General features: G+C 49.1%; 1 protein-coding gene across 1 annotated transcript in view; it reads left to right on the plus strand.

Moving 5' to 3' along the window:
- Positions 1 to 3886: 3886 nt before the first annotated feature.
- The window catches only part of MGAT1 (alpha-1,3-mannosyl-glycoprotein 2-beta-N-acetylglucosaminyltransferase), a 17744-nt gene continuing 13598 nt past the window's right edge, over positions 3887 to 8032 (plus strand). The window contains exon 1 of the mRNA XM_007460957.1: positions 3887 to 4339. The gene's annotated coding sequence lies outside the window, so the exon portion shown is untranslated. The remainder of the gene's footprint in view (positions 4340 to 8032) is intronic.

The raw sequence follows: 8032 nt of genomic DNA on the forward strand, positions 1-8032 counted from the left end.
GTGGGGTTTTAAGCAGAGAAATGCCAGGATCCCTCTAGCTGCTGTGTGAAGACTAGGCTACTGGAGGAGGGGAGTAAGGACAGAGGGACCTGGTTGTCCAGGTGCGCGATGAAGGGGGCCGTGAGAATGCTGAGGTGTTGAATCCTAGACAGAACTTGAAGATAGAGCCAACAGGGTTTCCTGACAGACTGGATAGAGGATGTAAGAGAGGAAGATGAGGATGGCTCTTGGCATTCTGGCCTGAGAAAACGAAGTGGAGTTAACATTAATTCAGATGAGAAAGACAGCTTTTTGAGAAAAGATCAGGAACTTATTTGTGGACCTGTATTGTTTGAGTGTAGCAGCAATATAAATTTTGTTTTAAGAATGTTTCTAATACTATGACATCTTTCCAAATAAAAAAAAATCATTTCATGACTCCTGACCTAGCAACTATTACATTCCCAGTATTGAAAATATGCAAGTTGGTCACTGCTAGTAATCTGGAGAAATCACATGGATAGAAGATATTCCAGAAGACTGGAACCTAGGTTCCAGTTTTCAAAAAGGGGGGAAAGACAGCTTCTGTAAATCTGTCCATAGTCCTGGCAAGATTCTAGAACATGTCATTAAATGGATGAACTCTTAAAATTAGTAGTAGCTCCTCTTGGATTCAGCCTTAAGAGCAAGTCAGATCAACGTATGTACTAGAAAAACCCAGTCTTTTATCCTATGTGTCTTCTTCACTACTCATACAGAGCACTTAACTTCTGACACCAAATGTGTGGAGGTTTTCTCCCACCAAGCAGTTCTCTGTGACACCGGCTGCTTGTCCTACAATTTAACTCAATTCTGACACAATCTGGAATAACATCAGATCCCACAGGTTAGGGGCTCAGTACCACCAGACTGACTCTGCTTCAGATACCAATTGCAAGTCACAACTTTTGTTCTACCTGGAGGTTCCCGTGACCTCCTACCCCTTGGATTCGATTATTTGCTACAGCAGCTCACAGAACTCAGGGAAACACTTATGTGTATTAGTTTATTAAAGGATACAGATGAGTGCCAGATGAGATACAGCAGTCAAGACCTGGGAGGGTCCCGAGCACAGGAGCGTCTGTCCTTCTGGAGTTGGGGGTGTGGCACCCTCCCGGACTGTGGATGTGTTCACCGACCTAGAAGCTCTCTGAACCCCATACTATTGGGATTTTAATGGATGCTTCATCACCTAAGCCTAATCTATCATTAGCTCCATTTTCAACCCTTCTCTCATCTCAAGAAAATGGCAGGGGTGGGGGAGTGCCTGGGGAGGGGGTGCTTAAAAATTCCAACCTTCTAATCACAGCTTGGTCTTTCTAATGATCAGCCCCCAACTAGAAGCTATCCAGGAGCCCACCCAAAGTTGCCTCATTAGAAAAAAATGACACTCCTATCACCCAGGAAATGCCAAGGGTTTCAGTGGCCCTGTGTCAGGAACTAGGGTCAAAAATCAAATATTGGAACAAAAGATCCTCCTAGTGCTCTTATCACTTATGAAAATTCCAAGGATTTTAGGAGCTCGGTATCAGAAACTAGACAAAGACCCAATACATATATTTCTTCTTATAAATCACAGTATCAAAGAAGATATGCCAGAAGACTGGAGCTTAAGTTCCAGTTTTCAATAAGGGGGGAAAAAACAAAGGCTGCGAATCCGTCCACAGTCCTGGCAAAATTCTAGAACACGTCATTAAATGGATGACATATGAACAAAAATTAGTAGTACTTTCTCTTGGATTCAGTTTGAAGTCAAAAGCAAGTCAGACCAATACATTTAGAAAAAAGCAACCAGGGAAATTTTGGAGCTTGGAAGTCCAATGTTTGAAGGTGTAGAAAGGTTTAAGAGGAGACTGGTCACAGGTGGCACACGACGGTAGCAACATAGGTTAGTGTCACAGACTGGGAAGTTCGCGTCCAGCCTCTATCACTGTCTAGCCACGTAATCTCTGGCAGAGCTCTCTGCCGCTCAGGGAATGGTAACCGTGGTTCCGACCTGTGGGTACTAATAGTTGAAAAGTGTTTCACACGAGGCGTGTACAACAGAGAGCTGTCATGGGGTCGCGGGGGGGGGGCTTACTTTATGAGTAGTCTCACTCTTTTCTTTCTCGTTTCAGACCCAAGGAAGGTCCTGCCTCCGTGAGAGATGCAGCGAGAAACAGTAAGCAATGAACAAAACAGCTTTCCTTCAGTACGGCTACAGAGCTCTCAGCACAGGGACGGGTGAACACAAGCCTTGGTGCTTCCAGAATTGCTTCTCACCAGGACTCGCATCCAGAGACGAGAGCACTCTGGGCTTTCTCCAGAACCCTGAACAAGTGGGCGGTTGCTAAGCGACCCTAAGACCAAAGTGGACTAGGTGAACCGGCCCCAGGCCGGCTCCGCCCCCACTTCCGGGCTCCTCGCTCCGCCCCCTTCCCGCCCAACTCCCTCCAGGCCAGGCAGTCCAAGCACCCGACCGAGGCATCGTGACGCATGCGCTCTTCTTCCCGTGCGGCTCGACCTGACGCGAGCTCCCGCTTTCCGCCACAAACTCTGTCCCGCCCTTTCTTGCACGGCCGGTACTGTCGTCCCCAGCTCCGTTCTCACTCACACCCTGTCCTACCCACGCCTCGTCCCCAGTCCTGTTAATAGTGACTGCAGCACAACCTCAAGTCCTCCCTTGGTGGCGGTGGTGATGGGCGGGGGGCAGATAAGGCGGGTGTCGGGTGGTGGCACTTGCCAGGGGCTCACTTCCGGAGGACGGGCGGAAGTGGCTGCGGTAGATGGTGGGAGGGGGAAAGGAGTGCGAGGGGAGGGCCGGGCCGCCGGGGGTCGAGGGGGTGGGGCTTGGGCGGGCAACCGGGACCCGGCCTGGGCCCTGGAGTCCGACCTGGGGCGGGCCGCGGCTCCCTGCTGAGGTTGCGGGGCGGTGGGGGGCGTGGGGGTGGGCCCAGGTAACGACCCAGCGCAGATAGGGCGAGGGTCGTCTGGGCATTGGAGGGGTAGGGGTCAGAACCTAGAGAGGGTCGCGTTGTCACCCCTTTCCCCGTGAACACCGAACGCGGGGTTCTGAGAAGGGTGGGAGGAGCTAAATTCTTGGCTGGGTTGGGGGGCGTTCTTGTGGGCGCCACGCCCCTACAGGAAGGAAGGGGGAGAGCGCGCGCGCGCGCGCGCGCGTGCGTGTGTGTGTGTGTGTGTGTGTGTGTGTGTGTGTGTGTGTGTGTGTGTGTTTAGGAATACACTTAGAAGGGAGGGGGCGGCCAGGGTGGGCCACCGGATTGAAAAATTGGAACATCACTGGGGCTATTGCTGGTAGGACTCAGGCTTCTAACGTTTCAGGAGAGTGCTCTCGGGAGTTGGCCCCGGGAAGGAGTTTGACGGAGATTGGGAATTACATCCATGGCACAGTTTTGGAAGCAGAGGGGGAGGTGCGGGTGAAGGGAAGGGAGCAAAGAATGCTTGTAGAAGGTGCCAGCATCTAGGTGTGGAATGGATTTAGTTCAGACTGGGAGAGCTGGCCGATTAAAACACTGCACACCCTAAGAAGCTTGGGAGATGTAGGGCGATTAGTGTGTGGCACTCACAAGGCGAGAACAGGAGGAGAATGTTCTTTTCTGTATTTCTTAGAAGACAGTCTCCACACACTAGTGCTTTTGGTTACTTTTCCTATAGTGCGGTTAGGTGCTGTCTTTCCTGTATCTTGAGCCTTATATGTGTATACATATTGATGAGATGACTGTTTTGGGGTGCAATATGTGAGTGAGGTAGGAACTTTGTATAACCTTGTGGAGTGTTTAAGGAAGGGTTTTTGATGATAGAGTCAAGGAGTCTAATATAGGTAGGGAGTCTTAGAAATCCCTTTGGGTATATAATAGATTAGAGGGTGTCATGATGTTTAAATATTCTGCAGGTTAACACAGAAATCAGCCTCCTGGACCATGTCAGTTCTAAGGCCTGTTTCCTCTCATGAGCCTCAGCAGAAGACGGACTTGCCAGCCCTCACAGTGGATGACTTCCCCTCCCTGGACAAGAGATGGGATAGTACCGGGGATCTGCCTATCACCAGACTCTGGGTTTAATAAACCAGCTGAATGAAGGGATGTAATAGACCTCTGGGAGGGACACTGAAGCCTGCAGTGGGGGGGGAGGGGCCTGGGCATACCCCTTCCCCCCCCAGACTCCTCCCCCTCAGAGTCCACTCAGCCATGGACTTTGGACCTGGACAAAAGGAGAGAAGCTGCACTTTGGTGTATCTGATTTGGGATTCTCAGTTTGGAACTGGAGTGCTGGATGGGGGTTTGATGATCTCCAGGGGAGCAGCTGAGAGAAGAGAAGAAAGGTAAGGTTCCTGTCTCATTTCCCACTTGGTGTCTCGCTGCTGCTGTGCAGAAAATGTTGAGTGGGGTAAGTCTGGGGACACTGTCATTGAGGAGTTGCCGTGATGGGAACCCTTACCCTGAGGGGTACACAGGAAACTTCACCTCTCCTTCACTCTCTGGGTGCAGGTTTGTTCCCAGCTGCTCCTTACCCAGGTAGGAGTACCTTGTAAGGGGTTGTGAGCAATGGCAATTGTGAGGTTAGACCAAGGAGAACATGAAAATAATTTAGGTCTCTGAAGGGAGATTGTGTTAGATTACTAGTAAGGGCTTTTTCAATGCTGAGATAGTAGGATTCCAAGTCGGTTTGGGCTAAGCACAACTCTGGAATGGATTACCCAGGCTGAGGCAGGCTGCTGTGTTTTGGGCAGCTAACTGAATAGAACTGCCTTGGGGGGCAGGTAGCAGATGGTCTAGGTAACCTCCTAAGTTACCTCTCCTCCTTCCCCTGTAAGGGAGTGTAGGCCAGGAAACCTCATGGTAAGAGCAGAGGAACAGAACACGGCTTTGGGAATCAGGATTTGTGTTCTCTGCCTTTCTTAGTGTACACCCCTAGATATGTTGGTTAAGCTCTGCCATGTTCTCTTCACTTGCAAAATGGGGATAACTAACTTTCCAAGTCCCTCACAGGTTGTTCACAAGGAACAAATGAAATGATAGATTTTGAGACGTATCCAGGGCCATGTACATGTAAAACAGTAACATTGCCATTGCTTCATATGCTTGTATAGTTACATAGAGAAAAACTCTAAATTAGGAGTTTTGTTCTTTTATTGAAATAGGGTTCTGGCAAAAGCCTTATTTGTCCTTAATTAAAAGCCTGCCCCGAATTTGTCTCCTCCTGTTGCTGTTAAACAATACCTGGGATCATGAAGTGGTGGCAAAGGTGCACAGGTTCAAGGAGAACTGAAATTGAGGGATTCTGCCAGATACCTTGTTGGCTCTCAGAGCTCTCCGGTCAGCTTGGCAAGTGTGCCTCTTTGGGGTAGCAGATTAAAGAGGGGTGGAGAAAAGTGGAAGTCTCAAGGACTGAGTGTCTGTTTAGGAGATGGAGCCCTGGGCCTTTCCTTCCTGTGCCATATCGTGGTCTTCTCTCCTGCTCCTTAAGATGCCAGTGATTTTCAGACTGCCATTTTTTAGCCATCTTATAGGCTGTTCATGGTTACCTTCTTACTTTCTGCTCACTCCTCCTTTGAACTCCAGTTTACCTCTGCCAAGATGCCTGCTTTTCTCAGTGACAATAACAGTAGGAGGGAGAGGTGTTGGGAATTTTGATAGACAGTGGGGTATGGTGGCTTGGGCAAGGGGTAGGAAGCTTGGCTTCTAGCATTTCTTTGCCTCTCACTAGCTGTGTAACACCTGGGCCTCACATACACTGGGTGCTGGCAACAATAACAGAGGTCGTTTGCAAGCTGAAAATCACATATTTATGACTTAATTTCTTTTTTCCCTTCCTTCCTTGCCATAGGAGTCCCTGAGTCCCCCAGGGGCCTGAGGGCTGGGCAGGCAGACCTGGGTGGAGTTCCTGGCCCTAGATGTTTCTTCTCTAGTCTGATGCCTCAGGTAGCCCCTTGGAGGCCAGGCTTCTACTTTAGAAGGTCTGGATTTCAGGGTGGGCCTGTCACCTCCCTAGCTTTGTCCAGCAAATTCCTGGTGCTAGTCTTTGCTTAGATACCGGGATCACAGTGATCCCTCAGGGATGTGTGGTCCCAGGATGCCTCTGCAGCCCTCCTCGTGCCTGGGAGGACGGTGAGTGCTTCGAAGCACTTGAATTACCATGGAGTCGTGCTGTATTTGTACAGTGCTTACATTATGTGAAGTTTCCAGGCTCTTGTGTTGTGTAAGTTTTTCGTCACCACATTGTTGTGGGGAGAACAGAGCAGGGATTATTCTCCCAGTTTGATACATGAGGGGAAGCTAGAGAAGCCCTGATTAGGAAGGGCTTGCCTTAGTGTGGAGTGGCAGATGCTGTGATTGCCTGCCCAGTGCTGTGCTGCTCCTACAGCATCTGACCTGAGAAGGGCCGTTCGGATTCTGCTGCAAACCTCCAGGGAGGGGAACTCAAGTGCCCTGTCCGATGGCCTCTCTGGTAAGATGTTTCTTCCCTGGAGTGAGGCAGAATTCCTCTCTCCTGTTGTTTCCACCAAAAGCAGTAGCCCTGCCCTCAGCCTGACCCTTCCACAAGACAGTCCTCTCAAGACAGTCTCACAGGGGTACCAGGATGCCAGGGCACAGCACTCATTGGGTGTCCAGCTACTTATCCACAATGATAGACTGAAACCACATATTGTGTGTGTGTTGTAACTGAATTTATTTATACCCTTTTTTTCCCAAAAGGAACTGTAGGTGGCTAACCAAAAGTTCCATTTCACAGACATTGCTCAGTGATTATTGTATTAATCTTTTTTCTTTTATCTTAATGAACTGAGTTTCTGGGTCTTTATGGGGAGTAGGGATATTGAGAGGAAGGGAGAGGGGAAAATAGATACATCATTGATTTAAAACTTTGCTTTTACCACTACTGATGGTTTCAGAGCATGAATTCTTAAGTTCAGAGCATGAATTCTTTCCAAATTATACAAAAATTCAGGGTATCTTAGGCATTGTTTATGGGAGGGTAGTTTCCTGGAACAACTTTCACTTCCTTCTTATCTCTCCTCTCCTCTTTTGGAAGTAGTGGGGGTTGGCTGGGGCCAGATCTTCCTATTCCTTCCATTTTCACATAATCCATTCCCAGTTTCATCTCCAGAATTCAGGCACCTGGCTCCTTGTTTCTGCCCTCCTTCCCCTATAACCCTTCTGCATGAAACCTCCATCAGGAGCCCAGGGGCTCTTTTACCAGGTCAATTTGGCACTCATCACCCTGTTTCTTGCCTCTCAGACCAAATGTTTTCTCTTGCTTCCATCCAAGAATTCAGCTCATTCTTATTCTCTAACCAGACCCTTTGTTTTGGGACAGTCATAGAATTTCTACTCTGAGATCTTGCTGTCGGCCTTGGAATTTAAACAGAGGACTATAATGATGGGGCGAGAGTTTTGGTACACAGTTACCTGTCCTGTTCCCCATTGAACAGCCTTAGATGGAGAAGGATTATTGGTAGAGGTGGGAATCTGACATCTCATGGGCTGGTTGGTTTCCCCACCTTTCAGCATCCCACTGTGGCCTTTGTCCTGGGACAGTGATTTTAGCTCCTGATATCTTGGCCCTACAGTGTTTCCCAACTTTTTACATTTTAAGAAACTGTGGTTTTCCCTTTTGCCTTAACATGGAGTGTTAGTATGTAGGCCTTCCATGTCTCCTACCTGAGGAAAAGCTTAGAGAAGGGGCAGAGGTACAGAAGTATTGGCTGCTGGCTGGCACATGGGAGCTGGTTGGCTCCCATCTCCTGCCACAGTCCACACAATCAGCTAAACTGGAGACCTTGCACACACACACACACACACACACACACACACACACACACACACACGAGTCCATCCTCACTGAGGTGTCGGCTCTTCTTTCACTCGTCTCCTTCAGGGCTCGGCTCCAACTGCAGGATTTCCCTGCTGCCCCACTGTGTGCCTGTCATGCTGGACACACAGCTATAACAAAGAGCACTTGCACTCAAGGCTGCATGAGGAGAGGGAATGAGTGCCATCTTTGGAAGCAGGAA

The sequence above is a fragment of the Lipotes vexillifer genome, unplaced genomic scaffold (assembly GCF_000442215.2).
Source record: "Lipotes vexillifer unplaced genomic scaffold, Lipotes_vexillifer_v1.1 scaffold469, whole genome shotgun sequence".
NCBI classification, from domain to species: Eukaryota; Metazoa; Chordata; class Mammalia; order Artiodactyla; family Lipotidae; genus Lipotes; species Lipotes vexillifer.